The sequence below is a fragment of the Oncorhynchus gorbuscha genome, linkage group LG09 (assembly GCF_021184085.1).
Source record: "Oncorhynchus gorbuscha isolate QuinsamMale2020 ecotype Even-year linkage group LG09, OgorEven_v1.0, whole genome shotgun sequence".
Taxonomy (NCBI): Eukaryota; Metazoa; Chordata; class Actinopteri; order Salmoniformes; family Salmonidae; genus Oncorhynchus; species Oncorhynchus gorbuscha.
In genome coordinates, this window is record NC_060181.1 from 93,964,474 (window position 1) to 93,983,702 (window position 19,229).

Sequence of the window (19,229 nt, forward strand, 5' to 3'; positions counted from 1 at the left end):
CAATCTCCATAGACAAACATTGGCAGAAGAATTGCCTTACTGAAGTGCTCAGTGACTTTCAACGTGGCACCGTCATAGAAAGCCACCTTTCCACCTTTCTAACCCTAACCCTAACCCTAACCCTAACCCTAACCCTAACCCTAACCCCTAACCCTAACCCTAACCCTAACCCCTAACCCTTTCAACGTGGCACCGTCATAGAAAGCCACCTTTCCACCTTTCTAACCCTAACCCTAACCCTAACCCCTAACCCTAACCCCTAACCCTTTCAACGTGGCACCGTCATAGAAAGCCACCTTTCCAACAAGTCAAGAACAAACCAGTTCGTCAAAAAGATGTGTCCTAAGAACAGCCAATAGCCATTGTATATTCGTCATATACCACACCTAAATCGGGCCTCATTGCTTTAATCATAGCAGTCAAAACAACTGAAATGGACATTGATGGCAAATGATTTGGTGAGTTTACTAAGGTCTAATTATATTTTCTATTGGAAAATATTCTTAAACTCGCAAGTATTATTATTTTGATGGAAAACCCAATTTATCTTCTTAGCCTACAGTACATCGTTGCTAATTCCGTCGATATTCCTTCTGAATTCGCTCAATAACATTATGAAAAAAATGTTTAAACTATTTTATTACCTATATTTAAAACAACAAATTCTTATTTTCAATGACAGCCTAGGAACAGTAGGTAAACTGCTGTGTTCGGTGACAGAATGACAGATTTGGGGCCTATCCCTAACCCTAACCCTAACCCTAACCCTAACCCTAACCCTAACCCCTAACCCTAACCCTAACCCTAACCCCTAACCCTAACCCCTAACCCTAACCCCTAACCCTAAAGCTAACCCTTACCCCTAACCCTTACCCCTAACCCTAACCCCTAACCCCTAACCCTAACCCTAACCCTAACCCTAACCCTAACCCTAACCCTAACCCTAACCCTAACCCTAACCCTAACCCTAACCCTATCCCTATCCCTATCCCTGACCCTAACCCTAACCCTAACCCTAACCCTAACCCTATTCACAAGCAGAATGACAGATTTGGGGCCTATCCCTAACCCCTAACCCTAACCCTAACCCCTAACCCCAACCCTAACCCTAACCCTAACCCTAACCCTAACCCTAACCCTATCCCTGACCCTGACCCTAAACCTAACCCTAACCCTAACCCTATTCACAACCAGGCTGATATTATTATATTATTATTATTACAACCAGAATGACAGATTTGGGGCCTATCCCTAAGAAGTTTTAACATTGTTTGCGAATGATAGATCCTCAGTATTTGAAAAGTAATTCCAATAATCCCAGCCTCGATAATCACCAAGTCTCGGGGTGAAAGAGCAAAATATCATGATCTGCTGATCCCATATATCCAGTGCCCATTTGGCACACAAAAAAACAGCTGTCTATCCCCAGCTCACTGGCGCAGGAAACTCATGAGGTGCACGGAAGAGGCTAGTTGATATAATGTTGCAAGTTCGCTAGCAAAAGCTCAAGTCAAGTCAGACAGGCGGAGTAGAGAGATGCATGTGATTGAAAGAACCAGAATTTTCATCAGGATATTTTCCACATATTTGTGACCCGATTCAGGAAACTAGGCGTATGCCTCAAGACACTTCACAGGAGAGCCGTTTGAATGTAAAAAATATTTTTTGGGGGGCAGAAATACCTTCTCGATCATGTGAACTTTCATGTGCCTTAATAACAAACGTGTATGCCATAAGTAAATACGAATTAAATGGTTAAATTACGAGCCTTGTTGGTTAAGCCACAGAAAAAGGAAAAACAACCTTCCCACTAGCCATTATTGGATGAGGAATGGGCTGGACATGCCGAGAGAGGAGTTCAGATTAGTCTGCCATATTGAAGGCCTCTGCCTATTTGAGTTTGTCAGTCTGTGTTAGTAATCCTGTCCAACGCAGCTTTTTTTCTGTATTGTGCAGTGGAGCTGCATAAGTCTTGATCTCCACGTTCTGGAGGTTCAAGTTTTGAAATCAGTGGAATTCGAGTATTTTTATGTATTGTGTAGTGGAGCTGCGATAGTACGATAGCTAAAGAGATGGAGAAAACACCTGTGTCTGGATTACATCTTCAAACTAAGAGCCGTGGTATTGCATTCCTGACAGGGAGATGCGTCCATCTTGCATCATGATGTATACATGTATACGCCTATTTGAGATATTACGTTTCTAATTTTGACAGAAAAGTGGTTTCATTTCACGCTAAAGTGTACTTCAGCTAGCTAGCTAACGTTAGCTGGCTGGCTCCCTAGCGGACTTTATTATTTGTTTCCCAGAGCCGCTTGCTATTCTAGTTATAGCCTAATGTTAGCTAGCTAACATTGAACATGGTTGGTTAGCTGCCAGCAATGTGGCATTGTTGGAACGTTGTTCATTGTTGTTTAACTAGTTAACGTTAGCTGGCTGGCTCCCTAGCGGACTTTATTATTTGTTTCCCAGAGCCGCTTGCTATTCTAGTTAGAGCCTAATGTTAGCTAGCTAACATTGAACATGGTTGTTTAGCTGCCAGCAATGTGGCATTGTTGGAACGTTGTTCATTGTTGTTTAACTAGTTAACGTTAGTTGGCTGGCTCCCTAGCGGACTTTATTACATGTTTCCCAGAGCCGCTTGCTATTCTAGTTAGAGCCTAATGTTAGCTAGCTAACATTGAACATGGTTGGTTAGCTGCCAGCAATGTGGCATTGTTGGAACGTTGTTCATTGTTGTTTAACTAGTTAACGTTAGCTGGCTGGCTCCCTAGCGGACTTTATTATTTGTTTCCCAGAGCCGCTTGCTATTCTAGTTAGAGCCTAATGTTAGCTAGCTAACATTGAACATGGTTGGTTAGCTGCCAGCAATGTGGCATTGTTGGAACGTTGTTCATTGTTGTTTAACTAGTTAACGTTAGCTGGCTGGCTCCCTATCGGACTTTATTATTTGTTTCCCAGAGCTGTTTGTTTTTATAGTTAGAGCCTAATGTTAGCTAGCTAACATTGAACATGGTTGGTTAGCTGCCAGCAATGTGGCATTGTTGGAACGTTGTTCATTGTTGTTTAACTAGTTAACGTTAGCTGGCTGGCTCCCTAGCGGACTTTATTATTTGTTTCCCAGAGCCGCTTGCTATTCTAGTTAGAGCCTAATGTTAGCTAGCTAACATTGAACATGGTTGGTTAGCTGCCAGCAATGTGGCATTGTTGGAACGTTGTTCATTGTTGTTTAACTAGTTAACGTTAGCTGGCTGGCTCCCTAGCGGACGTTATTATTTGTTTCCCAGAGCTGTTTGTTTTTATAGTTAGAGCCTAACGATAGGCATTGTTGCCACTTTGTTCATGGTTGGCACTTTGTTCATTGTTGTATAATAAGCTAACATTATCTGGCTGGCTCGTTAGCTAACATTACGTGTGTACAACACCCATTGAATATGGCCGGTGTCAGTCAAAGTCTGCTTAAAAGAGTAATGCAATTGTTGACAGCAGAGCTGGTTAGGCTGTTTTCATGTTATCCAGAGGTAAAGAAATCATCGGCCAGAGTGTTCAAGGCCACGAAAACTAAACGAGATGAGTGGGACTAAAGCTTAAGAGGGTGTGAACGATGCTGAATGGGTGTAGACAAAGAAGAGCTGTTCATTAGATACCAAAACATTCTAAGGGGATTTTTCAAAAAATGTAGATTACAAGTTGATCAACTGTCACGTTCTGACCATAGTTCTTTTGTATTTTCTTTGTTTTAGTGTGGTGCTAGTCACTGTCTCTGATTGGGAACCATATTTAGGTAGCCTGTTTTCTGTTGGGGTTTGTGGGTGGTTGTTTTCAGTCTTTGTGTGTCTGCACTAGATAGAACTGTTTCGGTTGTCACGGTTGTTGTTTTGAAGTGTTCAGTTTTCCATTATAATGATGAACACTAACCACGCTGTGTTTTGGTCCTCTCTATCTCCAGACGACAATCGATAAAAGATAGAACTGTTTCGGTTGTCATGTTTGTTGTATTGTAATTTGAAGTGTTCAGTTTTTAAAAATTATTATTAAATTAAGATGAACACTAACCACGCTGAGCTTTGGTCCACTCCTTCTGTCACCGTCTCTACAACCATTGTTACATCAACTTTCAAAGCAGAGTTACTTTCCCATTGTTACATCAACTTTCAAAGCAGAGTTACTTTCCCATTGTTCCTCAAATGCAGTCTATGTTATATCATTTTGTAGCTCTGAGTCTGAGTCAATGTAAAAAACACAATTTCACATTTTACTACATAAGACCGAATCCAGGAGGTTGAGTCACATTTGTCGGTTTTAGGCCTATGTATTTTACTTAGTTGATGATGCAAGGTCCAGGCCTACAGCCTATTGGCTGTCTCTGAGTTCTATGCTTTTATTTCTTCAGCCGCCAATGGATCACAGTGTATCCATGTGTCCATATGCCAGAGGCTGCTGCTCACGCCGTAGTTGAATTTAAACTTTTCGATTTTTATCATTTTACTTCAGATTTTTATGATTAACCACGTAACAATGATTTTGAGAAATGGAAACGTTCAGTTTGAAATGAAACTGTTCCATGAAAATGAGAATATAAAAATAATCACTGGCACGTATGATGGGTACAAATAGTTGGATAAGTTGTAAGCAATATAATAATAATATAATAATATAATAATAATATAATAATATAATAATAATATAATAATAATAATATAATAATATAATAATATAATAATAGTATAATAATATAATAATATAATAATATAATAATTATATAATAATATAATAATAGTATAATAATATAATTATAATATAATAATATATATAATAATAATAATATAATAATATAATAATAATATATGCCATTTAGCGGACGCTTTTATCCAAAGCGACGTATGTGTGCATACATTCTACGTATGGGTGGTCCCGGGAATCGAACCCACTACCCTGGCGTTACAAGCGCCATGCTCTACCAACTGAGCTACAGTTTGCCCAAACTTGAAATTCACAAGTTGCTTATTACACCAGCAGAAAGCGCGTGCACACAAATCCCGTGAAAAACATGTCCGCCTAGGGAAAACAAAGGCCCGTCCAACTGATTGGTTCTGGTTCTGGTTCGGTCCTGGTTAATTCTATCAAGACAAGAGAAGCGCACATGACAAGGACAGCTTGGGCGTACCTGATTGGTTCGGCTAAGGATAAATAGTCATTGAAAATTGTAAAAATATCTCCTATTGGAGATACTTACCTATTCCTATTAAGGTAAGAAGAGAAAATGATGGTTAATGTAGCTATTATGTCATCCATTATAGTCTGATTAATATTGTAAGGCAAAATATTGTGCTTGTGCTACAATGCGATGTTGACGCATGGTTATTTTTCATAAATGTTTAACCTATAGCATTTATTATTGAAATTGACACAAACATGAGATTATGGCTTTGGCCCTGTCCGGGGGTGTCCTCGGATGGGGCCCCAGTGTCTCCTGACCCCTCCTGTCTCAGCCTCCAGTATTTATGCTGCAGTAGTTTATGTGTCGGGGGGATAGGGTCAGTTTGTTATATCTGGAGTACTTCTCCTGTCCTATTCGGTGTCCTGTGTGAATTTAAGTGTGCTCTCTCTAATTCTCTCCCTCTCTCTTTCTTTCTCTCTCTCGGAGGACCTGAGCCCTAGGACCATGCCTCAGGACTACCTGACATGATGACTCCTTGCTGTCCCCAGCCCACCTGGCCGGGCTGCTGTTCCAGTTTAAACTGTTCTGCCTTATTATTATTGGACCATGCTGGACATTTATGAACATTTGAACATCTTGGCCATGTTCTGTTATAATCTCCACCCGGCACAGCCAGAAGAGGACTGGCCACCCCTCATAGCCTGGTTCCTCTCTAGGTTAATTACTAGGTTTTGGCCTTTCTAGGGAGTTTTTCCTAGCCACCGTGCTTCCACACCTGCATTGCTTGCAGTTTGGGGGTTTTAGCCTGGGTTTCTGTACAGCACTTTGAGATATCAGCTGATGTACAAAGGGCTATATAAATACATTTGATTTGATTTGATGGCTGATAGTACATTTGTTGAACGTTAGTAGCATTACAAACCAGACAAATTGAGGCAAGACAGATATTCTCCAATTCTTACCAGCTGATAGTTCTGTCCCAAGTCTGTGTCCCTCCATCCCTACTGACAGATACAACAGTAGTTCTGTCCCAAGTCTGTGTCCCTCCATCCCTACTGACAGATACAACAGTAGTTCTGTCCCAAGTCTGTGTTACTCCATCCCTACTGACAGATACAACAGTAGTTCTGTCCCAAGTCTGTGTTACTCCATCCCTACTGACAGATACAACAGTAGTTCTGTCCCAAGTCTGTGTTACTCCATCCCTACTGACAGATACAACAGTAGTTCTGTCCCAAGTCTGTGTTACTCATCCCTAATGACAGATACAACACTAGTTCATAAGTCTGTGTTACTCCATCCCTACTGACAGATACAACAGTAACAGTAGTTCTAACACTGTCATAACACTGTGACTCATTTACCCTAGAAATGACATTACAGTTCATAACACTATAAGTTGGTCATGAAAACACTAGCTCTATTGATTTCTGTGTAATTAGGAAAATAACACTGTACTTTCATAACACTATCCATAACCTCATTTTCCAATGTATTGAGAATAGCAAACACTTTTAACTTCAATAATAACACTTGTTTAAGGATTCAAGGCAACAGAAGATTCACTTCAGCTAACACTTTCATAACAATATCAGTAACTGACTTGATTGAGACTACTGTTGATAACAATTAATAAAGGTAAAACTATTTCATGATAACTATGGTAGAGATAATAAAGGTTAAGCTATGTAATGATAACTATCATAAGATATTAAAGGTTAAACTATTTAATATAACTATGGTAGAGATAAAGGTTAACTATTTAATGATAACTATGGTAGAGATAATAAAGGTTAAGCTATTTAATGATAACTACTGTAGAGATAATAACTGTTAAACTATTTAATAACACTTTGGTAGAGATAATAAAGGTTAAGCTATTTAATGATAACTATGGTAGAGATAATAAAGGTTAAGCTATTTAATGATAACTATGGTAGAGATAATAACGGTTAAACTATTTAATGATAACTATGGTAGAGATAATTGAAGGGTCCTCTATAAATAACTACTTCATTAACATAGGATAACACATTAATTCAATACATAAATTATAAATTATATTGAATATCCATAGTCATAACACTTTGTTGTATTTTTTTTTTTTAACACTGATATTCACTAACACATAACATCATAACACTCGGAGCAGTCCACATTTTCCTGAAGCACACACTGCCTAGTTTTGTAACACATTCAAGGATGGGCACCGAGTGCATAACGTTCTAAGGCACTGCATCGCAGTGTAAGAAGTCACTTCAGGGCCTGGTTAGAAAATAGGCTACATCCTGTAGTGTCATAGCGTTCTAACACTGCATCGCAGTGTAAGATAACAGGGCCTGGTTAGAAAATAAATCAAGTGCAGCGTTCTAAATCAAATCAGTGCAGCGTTTATTTAGGCTATAGCAGCGTTCTAATAGGCTACATCATCCGGCCGTGATTAGAAGTCCAATGGGGTGGCACACAAAACCCAGCGCCTCCGGGGAAAACATTGAAAATACGATTTTGTTCATAAACAATTAAAGTTTAAATAATGTGGGGGATGTCCCCCATCCCCAGTGACAGGTCTGCCCCTGTCCATGCCAAAGACCCACAACCAAGGTCCCAAATGTGGTTCAGGAATACTGAGTATTGATGGAGAAAGTGGGGAAGACTCACTTTAACATGCATTGGCCAGATCTAAACCTAATATAGACTTGACCCTAATAACAAGGCTTATAGAAGCAATGGGTTTCACTGAATTTCATGACAAACAGCAAATGTTCTGCATCAAAACACTATCATAACACTATCATAACACTATCATAACACTGTCATAACACTATCATAACACTATCATAACACTATCATAACACTATCATAACACTATCATAACACTATCATAACACTGTCATAACACTATCATAACACTATCATAACACTATCATAACACTATCATAACACTGTCATAACACTGTCATAACACTGTCATAACACTATCATAACACTGTCATAACACTATCATAACACTATCATAACACTATCATAACACTATCATAACACTGTCATAACACTATCATAACACTGTACTGTCATAACACTATCATAACACTATCATAACACTATCATAACACTGTCATAACACTATCATAACACTGTACTGTCATAACACTATCATAACACTGTACTGTCATAACACTATCATAACACTATCATAACACTGTCATAACAATGGCATAACACTATCATAACACGATCATAACACGATCATAACACGATCATAACACGATCATAACACTGTCATAACACTATCATAACACTATCATAACACTATCATAACACTGTACTGTCATAACACTATCATAACACTATCATAACACTATCATAACACTATCATAACACTATCATAACACTGTCATAACACTATCATAACACTATCATAACACTGTACTGTCATAACACTATCATAACACTATCATAACACTATCATAACACTGTCATAACAATGGCATAACACTATCATAACACTATCATAACACTATCATAACACTATCATAACACTATCATAACACTATCATAACACTGTCATAACACTGTACTGTCATAACACTATCATAACACTATCATAACACTGTACTGTCATAACACTATTATAACACTATCATAACACTATCATAACACTGTCATAACAATGGCATAACACTATCATAACACTATCATAACACTATCATAACACTGTCATAACACTATCATAACACTATCATAACACTGTCATAACACTGTACTGTCATAACACTATCATAACACTATCATAACACTGTCATAACACTGTCCTAACACTGTCATAACACTGTCATAACACTATCATAACACTGTCATAACACTGTCATAACACTGTCATAACACTATCATAACACTATCATAACACTGTCATAACACTATCATAACACTGTCATAACACTATCATAACACTGTCATAACACTGTCATAACACTATCATAACACTATCATAACACTGTCATAACACTATCATAACACTGTCATAACACTGTCATAACACTGTCATAACACTATCATAACACTGTCATAACACTATCATAACACTGTCATAACACTGTCATAACACTATCATAACACTGTCGTAACACTGTCATAACACTGTCATAACACTATCATAACACTGTACTGTCATAACACTATCATAACACAATCATACCACTGTCATAACACTGTCATAACACTATCATAACACTGTCATAACACTGTCATAACACTATCATAACACTGTCATAACACTATCATAACACTGTCATAACACTGTCATAACACTATCATAACACTGTCATAACACTGTCATAACACTGTCATAACACTGTCATAACACTGTCATAACACTGTCATAACACTATCATAACACTATCATAACACTATCATAACACTATCATAACACTGTACTGTCATAACACTATCATAACACTGTCATAACACTATCATAACATTGTCATAACACTATCATAACACTAAATAATAAAAAATTATATATGACATTTAGCAGACGCTTTTATCCAAAGCGACTTACAGTCATGTGTGCATACATTCTACGTATGGGTGGTTCCGGGGATCGAACCCACTACCCTGGCGTTACAAGCGCCATGCTCTACCAACTGAGCTACCTTCTCCTCCATAACACTGTCATAACACTATCATAACACTGTCATAACACTATCATAACACTGTCATAACATCGTAATAGGTCCACTATTTTGCTGTGTTATATGGTATCAGGCTGTGGGTGTGTCATAGGCTGTCATAAGGCTAGAAAATACAGCAATATCTTTGTCACAACACGATCATGACATATTTATGTCAGCTTATGACATTTGTTATGAACCTTTATGACATGTTCAAAGAAATTGTTACCCAAAAGGTTGTTGAACAATTTCTCCAATTACCATTCAAATGTACATTTTCAATACTTTGATTTAAATACTAGCTGAAAAAAATGATCTGGACATTTCTGACAAGTTATAAATGGCTCTCTAATGTATAAAATGACTGACGTGAGAAGAGTAAAACAGGTGATGTCATGCAGGTGATAGAGGACCCAAAAGCGACTTAACAGAAACAGAGTTTATTCAAATCCAAACAGGGAGTAACAGAAATCCTCTAGTCTGTAGAGGGGAATAACAAGAGAAGCGGCCACAGACTGCAGGTCGCTTCGGGTAGGCGCAGGCCGTAGTAGACAGAGACACCTGCTCACACGCAGCATCTGATGAAGGCAAAAAACACGACAGGACAGGGCGAAACACAATCACAGCATGGTGAATACAAAACAAGGAACCGACGGGACAGGAACGGATCACAAAGGAATAAATAGGGACTCTAATCAGGGGAAAGGATCGGGAACAGGTGTGGGAAGACTAAATGATGATTAGGGGAATAGGAACAGCTGGGAGCAGGAACGGAACGATAGAGAGAGGAGAGAGAGGGAGGGGGAGAGAGAGGGATAGAAAAAGGGAACGAACCTAATAAGACCAGCAGGGGGAAACGAACAGAAGGAAAAGCAAAATGACAAGATGATATAAGACAAAACATGACAGTACCCCCCCACTCACCGAGCGCCTCCTGGCGCTCTCGAGGAGGAACACTGGCGGCAACGGAGGAAATCATAGATCAAACGGTCCAGCACGTCCCGAGAAAGAACCCAACTCCTCTCCTCAGGACCGTAACGAAAAACGATAAAAAGGGAAACTAGGGTACTACTCTAAAAAAAAAATGAGAACTAGGGACAGACTGAGACACAGCAAGGGCAGGAACAAGAACAGGAGAGATGCGATGGCAGGGAACAGACTGAGACCCAGCAAGACCAGGAGCAGAAGCAGAAAAAAAATTACCAGACTTCTTCTGCGCGCAGTCTGAACACGCAGCCACGAAACGGCGCGTGTCACGCTCCTGAGTCGGCCACCAAAAGCGCTGGCGAATAGACGCAAGAGTGCCTCGAACACCGGGATGACCAGCTAACTTGGCAGAGTGAGCCCACTGAAGAACAGCCAGACGAGTGGAAACAGGAACGAAAAGGAGGTTACTAGGACAAGCGCGCGGCGACGCAGTGTGCGTGAGTGCTTGCTTAACCTGTCTTTCAATTCCCCAGACTGTCAACCCGACAACACGCCCATAAGGAAGAATCCCCTCGAGATCAGTAGAAGCCACAGAAGAACTAAACAGACGGGATAAGGCATCAGGCTTGGTGTTCTTGCTACCCGGACGGTAAGAAATCACAAACTCGAAACGAGCGAAAAACAACGCCCAACGAGCTTGACGGGCATTAAGTCGTTTGGCAGAACGGATGTACTCAAGGTTCTTATGGTCTGTCCAAACGACAAAAGGAACGGTCGCCCCCTCCAACCACTGTCGCCATTCGCCTAGGGCTAAGCGGATGGCGAGCAGTTCACGGTTACCCACATCATAGTTGCGCTCAGATGGCGACAGGCGATGAGAAAAATAAGCGCAAGGATGAACCTTATCGTCAGACTGGAAGCGCTGGGATAGAATGGCTCCCACGCCTACCTCTGAAGCGTCAACCTCGACAATGAATTGTCTAGTGACGTCAGGAGTAACGAGGATAGGAGCGGACGTAAAACGTTCTTTTAGAAGATCAAAAGCTCCCTGGGCGGAACCGGACCACTTAAAACACGTCTTGACAGAAGTAAGAGCTGTGAGAGGGGCAGCAACTTGACCGAAATTACGAATGAAACGCCGATAGAAATTAGCGAAACCTAAAAAGCGCTGCAACTCGACACGTGACCTTGGAACGGGCCAATCACTGACAGCTTGGACCTTAGCGGAATCCATCTGAATGCCTTCAGCGGAAATAACGGAACCGAGAAAAGTAACGGAGGAGACATGAAAGAGCACTTCTCAACCTTTACGTAGAGACAATTCTCTAAAAGGCGCTGTAGAACACGTCGAACGTGCTGAACATGAATCTCGAGTGACGGAGAAAAAATCAGGATATCGTCAAGATAGACAAAAACAAAAATGTTCAGCATGTCTCTCAGAACATCATTAACTAATGCCTGAAAAACAGCTGGCGCATTGGCGAGACCGAACGGCAGAACCCGGTACTCAAAATGCCCTAACGGAGTGTTAAACGCCGTTTTCCACTCGTCCCCCTCTCTGATGCGCACGAGATGGTAAGCGTTACGAAGGTCCAACTTAGTAAAGCACCTGGCTCCCTGCAGAATCTCGAAGGCTGATGACATAAGGGGAAGCGGATAACGATTCTTAACCGTTATGTCATTCAGCCCTCGATAATCCACGCAGGGGCGCAGAGTACCGTCCTTCTTCTTAACAAAAAGAACCCCGCCCCGGCCGGAGAAGAAGAAGGCACTATGGTACCGGCGTCAAGAGACACAGACAAATAATCCTCGAGAGCCTTACGTTCGGGAGCCGACAGAGAGTATAGTCTACCTCGAGGAGGAGTGGTCCCCGGAAGGAGATCAATACTACAATCATACGACCGGTGAGGAGGAAGGGAGTTGGCTCGGGACCGACTGAAGACCGTGCGCAGATCATGATATTCCTCCGGCACTCCTGTCAAATCGCCAGGTTCCTCCTGGGAAGTAGGGACAGAAGAAACGGGAGGGATGGCAGACATTAAACACTTCACATGACAAGAAACGTTCCAGGATAGGATAGAATTACTAGACCAATTAATAGAAGGATTATGACATACTAGCCAGGGATGACCCAAAACAACAGGTGTAAACGGTGAACGGAAAATCAAAAAAGAAATAGTCTCACTGTGGTTACCAGATACTGTGAGGGTTAAAGGTAGTGTCTCAAATCTGATACTGGGAAGATGACTACCATCTAAGGCAAACATGGGCGTAGGCTTGTCTAACGGTCTGAAAGGAATGTTATGTTTCCGAACCCATGCTTCGTCCATGAAACAACCCTCAGCCCCAGAGTCAATCAAGGCACTGCATGTAGCACCCGAACCGGTCCAGCGTAGATGGACCGACATAGTAGTACAAGATCTAGATGAAGAGACCTGAGTAGTAGCGCTCACCAGTAGCCCTCCGCTTACTGATGGGCTCTGGCCTCTTACTGGACATGAATTAACAAAATGTCCAGCAACTCCGCAATAGAGGCACAGGCGGTTGGTGATCCTCCGTTCCCTCTCCTTAGTCGAGATGCGAATCCCTCCCAGCTGCATGGGCTCAGTCTCAAAGCCAGAGGAGGGAGATGGTTGCGATGCGGAGCAGGGAAACACCGTTGATGCGAGCTCTCTTCCACGAGCCCGGTGACGAAGATCTACCCGTCGTTCTATGCGGATGGCGAGAGCAATCAAAGAGTCCACATCTGAAGGAACCTCCCGGGAGAGAATCTCATCCTTAACCACTGCGTGGAGTCCCTCCAGAAAACGAGCGAGCAGCGCCGGCTCGTTCCACTCACTAGAGGCAGCAAGAGTGCGAAACTCAATAGAATAATCCGTTATGGACCGTTCACCTTGGCATAAGGAAGCCAGGGCCCTAGAAGCCTCCCTACCAAAAACTGAACGGTCAAAAACCCGAATCATCTCCTCTTTAAAGTTCTGGAACTTGTTAGAGCAATCAGCCCTTGCCTCCCAGATAGCTGTGCCCCATTCTCGAGCCCGGCCAGTAAGGAGTGAAATGACGTAAGCAACCCGAGCTCTCTCTAGAGTATGTGTTGGGTTGGAGAGAGAACACAATCTCACACTGCGTGAGAAAGGAGCGGCACTCAGTGGGCTGCCCGGAGTAGCAAGGTGGGTTATTAACCCTAGGTTCTGGAGGCTCGGCAGGCCAGGAAGTAACAGGTGGCACGAGACGTAGACTCTGGAACTGTCCAGAGAGGTCGGAAACCTGAGCGGCCAGGTTCTCCACGGCATGGCGAGCAGCAGACAATTCCTGCTCGTGTCTGCCGAGCATGGCTCCTTGGATCTCGACGGCAGTGTAACGAGCGTCTGAAGTCGCTGGGTCCATTACTTGGTCGGTTCCTTCTGTCATGCAGGTGATAGAGGACCCAAAAGCGACTTAACAGAAACAGAGTTTATTCAAATCCAAACAGGGAGTAACAGAAATCCTCTAGTCTGTAGAGGGGAATAACAAGAGAAGCGGCCACAGACTGCAGGTCGCTTCGGGTAGGCGCAGGCCGTAGTAGACAGAGACACCTGCTCACACGCAGCATCTGATGAAGGCAAAAAACACGACAGGACAGGGCGAAACACAATCACAGCATGGTGAATACAAAACAAGGAACCGATGGGACAGGAACGGATCACAAAGGAATAAATAGGGACTCTAATCAGGGGAAAGGATCGGGAACAGGTGTGGGAAGACTAAATGATGATTAGGGGAATAGGAACAGCTGGGAGCAGGAACGGAACGATAGAGAGAGGAGAGAGAGGGAGGGGGAGAGAGAGGGATAGAAAAAGGGAACGAACCTAATAAGACCAGCAGGGGGAAACGAACAGAAGGAAAAGCAAAATGACAAGATGATATAAGACAAAACATGACAGGTGATGCACTCTCCAATATTATTCTACTATTACAACATTCAAGAATAAGTTGAAAGCCAGACTGAGTTAATAAACGTAAATGAACTCCTCCACCGACTGCCCCGCCCCACTGTTTGGAATACACCAGTGGTGGAATAAGTACCCCATTGTCCTACTTGAGTAAAAGTTTAGATACCTTAATAGAAAGTTACTCAGTGGAAAGTAACTCACCCAGTAAAATTCTACTTGAGTAAAAGTCTAAAATAATTTGGTTCTGTATATACTTAAGTATCAAAAGTAAATGTATGAATAATTTTAAATTCCTTATTTTAAGCACATCAGATACAACCATTTTCTTGATTTTTAAATGTATGGATAGCCAGAGTCACACTCCAACACTCAGACATCATTTACAAAAGATGCATTTGTGTTTAGTCAGTCTGACAGATCAGAGGCAGAAGGGATGACCGTGTGTTGTCTTGATAAGTGCGTGAATTGGACCATTTTCCTGTCCTGATAAGCATTCAAAATGTAACAAGTACTTTTTGCGTTGTCAGGCAAAATGTATGGAGTCAAAAGTACATTATTTGCTTTAGGAATGTAGTGAAGAAAAAGTAAAAGTTGTCAAAAATACAAATAGTGAAGTACAGATACCCAAACAGCAACTAAAGTACTATTTTAAAGTAGTTTTACTTAAGTATTTTACATCACTGGAAATCACTGGAATAAATGTGGTCCATTATTTCTACAGTTTCATTTGGTTTTAGTCCTTTCAATGTAGATTGAGGTAACCCTGCCTTAGATGATAACAACACCACCTTCAATGGAACTGAACAGCGTTAAGGATTCTTAGGGGTTCTTAAACTTTTTCAGCTAGAGACCCAAATTAGAAACTGACCGTCATCCCATGACCCAAATCATCCTCCAGAGACCGGAATTAGAAAATGACCATCATCCCATCACCCAAATCATCCTCCAGAGACCTAAATTAGAAACTGACCATCATCCTCCAGAGACTCAAATTAGGAAGAAATAGTGTGCGATTAGATATTTATTTTATATAACTTGCGACTCACCTCTCACTCGCTCACGGCCCACTTTGGATCCCGACCTATAGTTTAAGAAACCCTGATCTTGTCCATTTAAATGCACACTTACTTTGAAATCGTTGCCACTTTCAGACAAGCAGGCTGTGCGTTGAGCCAGGGTCACAGAGCAGTACAGGTCTACAGCTTGAGTCTATCACCTTTCATGTAAAGCAAAATGAAAGTGAAACGTTTTGATGGTCCATTCTGGGAAATCGCACCATTATTCTGAATCTGTTACACAGTGCCCAATCACATCTCAGATACAACCTCATTGGTTCTTAAGGGTCACATGATTTCCCAGAAAGTCAAATGAAGTCCAGGTAGTTTCTCAAAGTACAAACTAACACAGATAGACACAATAAAACGGATGACATCCCACTGTGGATGTAATAGACTTTACAATGGGGGAATGTTTCCACTGCACAGCCTAACCTAGGGATTGTGTCCCCATGAAATGGGATATCTCCTCAGTGACATTCACAGGACACAACTGTGTAGAGTTTACACAAATTCTAGCGTTTTAGCTGCAGGACTTTGTGAGAAATCAGTTCACTACACAGCCTATAGTGCATATTAAACATACAGACTGGACTGTACAGTGTAAACTAGAGATTGTGCTCCCATGAAATGGGTACCAGCCTACTCAGTGACAGTCATAGAACTATGGGGCGGCAGGGTATCCTAGTGGTTCCAGGAAGGTTGCGAGTTCAAACCCCTGAGCTGACAAGGTGCAAATCTGTCGTTCTGCCCCTGAACAGGCAGTTAACCCACTGTTCCTAGGCCGTCATTGAAAATAAGAATTCGTTTTTAACTGACTTGCCTGGTAAAATAAAATAAAATAAATGTACAGTTTACACACATATTAGCATCTTAGCTCTTATTGTGCCCCTCCGCCCACTTCACTTCCCTTCATTGAATAACGCTCTGTTGTTTCATCGCCCCCAACTGAAAATACTTTCTACCTTTAGATTTAGTGGCATAGAGAAAGTTAAGCTATCAGGCAGGGGAGGTGAGATAAATAATACTGAGACTTCCTACAAGCAACAAAAGATCAAGAAATATCAGCGAGACACAGAGGACTACCAGCTCAACTAGGTGTACGGCTCAAGGACGGGAACACCGAGAGTCCAACGTTAGGGAGGCACCACTGACCGGGGGACGCAGATACACAGTAGCGGGAGGACATGGAAACGTAGACACAGAGGTACTACTGACCGGGGACGCAGATACACAGTAGCGGGAGGACATGGAAACGTAGACACAGAAGTACTACTGACCGGGGGACGCAGATACACAGCAGCGGGAGGACATGGAAACATAGACACAGAGGTATCCACTGAGAGCTGATTCCCTACTGTCAGTAGGTATTATTATCCAGATATTATTCCCTAAAGGTCTTGATGATGAAATGCCTATATATGTTATGCCCCATGTACTACCCACCATTGCGACCTGTACGCTCTCGTTGGCTGGCCCTCGCTTCATACTCGTCGCCAAACATTTACATTTAAGTCATTTAGCAGACGCTCTTATCCAGAGCGACTTACAAATTGGTGCATTCACCTTATGACATCCAGTGGAACAGTCACTTTACAATAGTGCATCTAAATCTTAAAGGGGGGGGTGAGAGGGAATACTTATCCTATCCTAGGTATTCCAAACCCACTGGCTCCATGTCATCTACAAGACCCTGCTAGGTAAAGTCCCCCCTTATCTCAGCACGCTGGTCACCATAGCATCTCCCACCTGTAGCACGCGCTCCAGCAGGTATATCTCTCTAGTCACCCCCAAAACTAATTATTTCTTTGGCCGCCTCTCCTTCCAGTTCTCTGTGTTATGCAGGTGAATGAGGACCCAAAAGCGACTTGGCGAAAACAGAGTTTTTAATCCAGTAAGATACTTAACAAAACAAAAGGCATAATACTACTCGTAAAGACGAGAACAGACTGGAGACTTGATCAAGAACTGCAGGTTGCCTCGGGAAGGCACTTGAACCTAGCAGACTCAGACACCTGCTCACCACGCAGCATCTGAGGGAAACACGACACGACAGGGCAAAACATAGACACAGCACGGTGAATATAGACAAGGATCCGACAGGGCAGGTACGGAAAACAAGGAGAGAAATAGGGACTCTAATCAGGGAAAAGGATCGGGAACAGGTGTGGGAAGACTAAATGATTGATTAGGGGAATAGGAACAGCTGGGAGCAGGAACGGAACGATAGAGAGAAGAGAGAGCGAGAGAGTGAGAGAGGGAGGGGGAGAGAGAGGGATAGAAAGAGGGAAAGAACCTAATAAGACCAGCAGAGGGAAACGAATAGAAGGGGAAGCACAGGGACAAGACATGATAATTAATGACAAAACATGACACTCTGCTGCCAATGACTGGAACGAACTACAAAAATCTCTGAAACTGGAAACACTTATCTCCCTCACTAGCTTTAAGCACCAACTGTCAGAGCAGCTCACAGATTACTGTACCTGTACATAGCCCACCTATAATTTAGCCCAAACAACTACCTCTTTCCCTACTGTATTTAATTTAATTATTTATTTTGCTCCTTTGCACCCCATTATTTTTATTTCTACTTTGCACATTCTTCCATTGCAAATCTACCATTCCAGTGTTTTACTTGCTATATTGTATTTACTTTGCCACCATGGCCTTTTTTTGCCTTTACCTCCCTTCTCACCTCATTTGCTCACATCGTATATAGACTTGTTTATACTGTATTATTGACTGTATGTTTGTTTTACTCCATGTGTAACTCTGTGTCATTGTATCTGTCAAACTGCTTTGCTTTATCTTGGCCAGGTCACAATTGTAAATGAGAACTTGTTCTCAACTTGCCTACCTGGTTAAATAAAGGTGAAATAAAATAAATAAAATAAAATAAATATGTTGTAAATGTGAACATGAATTATGCCCCTATTCCAGATTACTCTGATGTTTTTCTTGATTTTGAAAACTTGCTTGGTAGGTCGAAGTCCTCATTGTGGTTTAACAGAAGTGTTTAATACGTTTGATGCGCACACTTTATTTTAATGTTGATGAAATTCATGGAGCGGATGTGGGCGGGGCTCGGTCTATATAAGGGTGCTCAGTTAAAAAACGTACAAAAGCTCTGACTATGGCCATACATAAAGCTTATTAAAGACCAGTGATACTATCAAGAGCAGTGATACTATAAAGAGTAGTGAAACCATCAAGACCAGAGATACCATCAAGAGCAGAGATACCATCAAGAGCAGAGATACCATCAAGACCATCACGAGCAGTGATACTATCAAGAGCAGAGATACTATCAAGAGCAGAGATACCATCAAGAGCAGAGATACCATCAAGAGCAGAGATACCATCAAGAGCAGAGATACCATCAAGAGCAGAGATACCATCAAGAGCAGAGTAATATATGCCATTTAGCAGACACTTTTATCCAAAGCGACTTACAGTCATGTGTGCATACATTCTACGTATG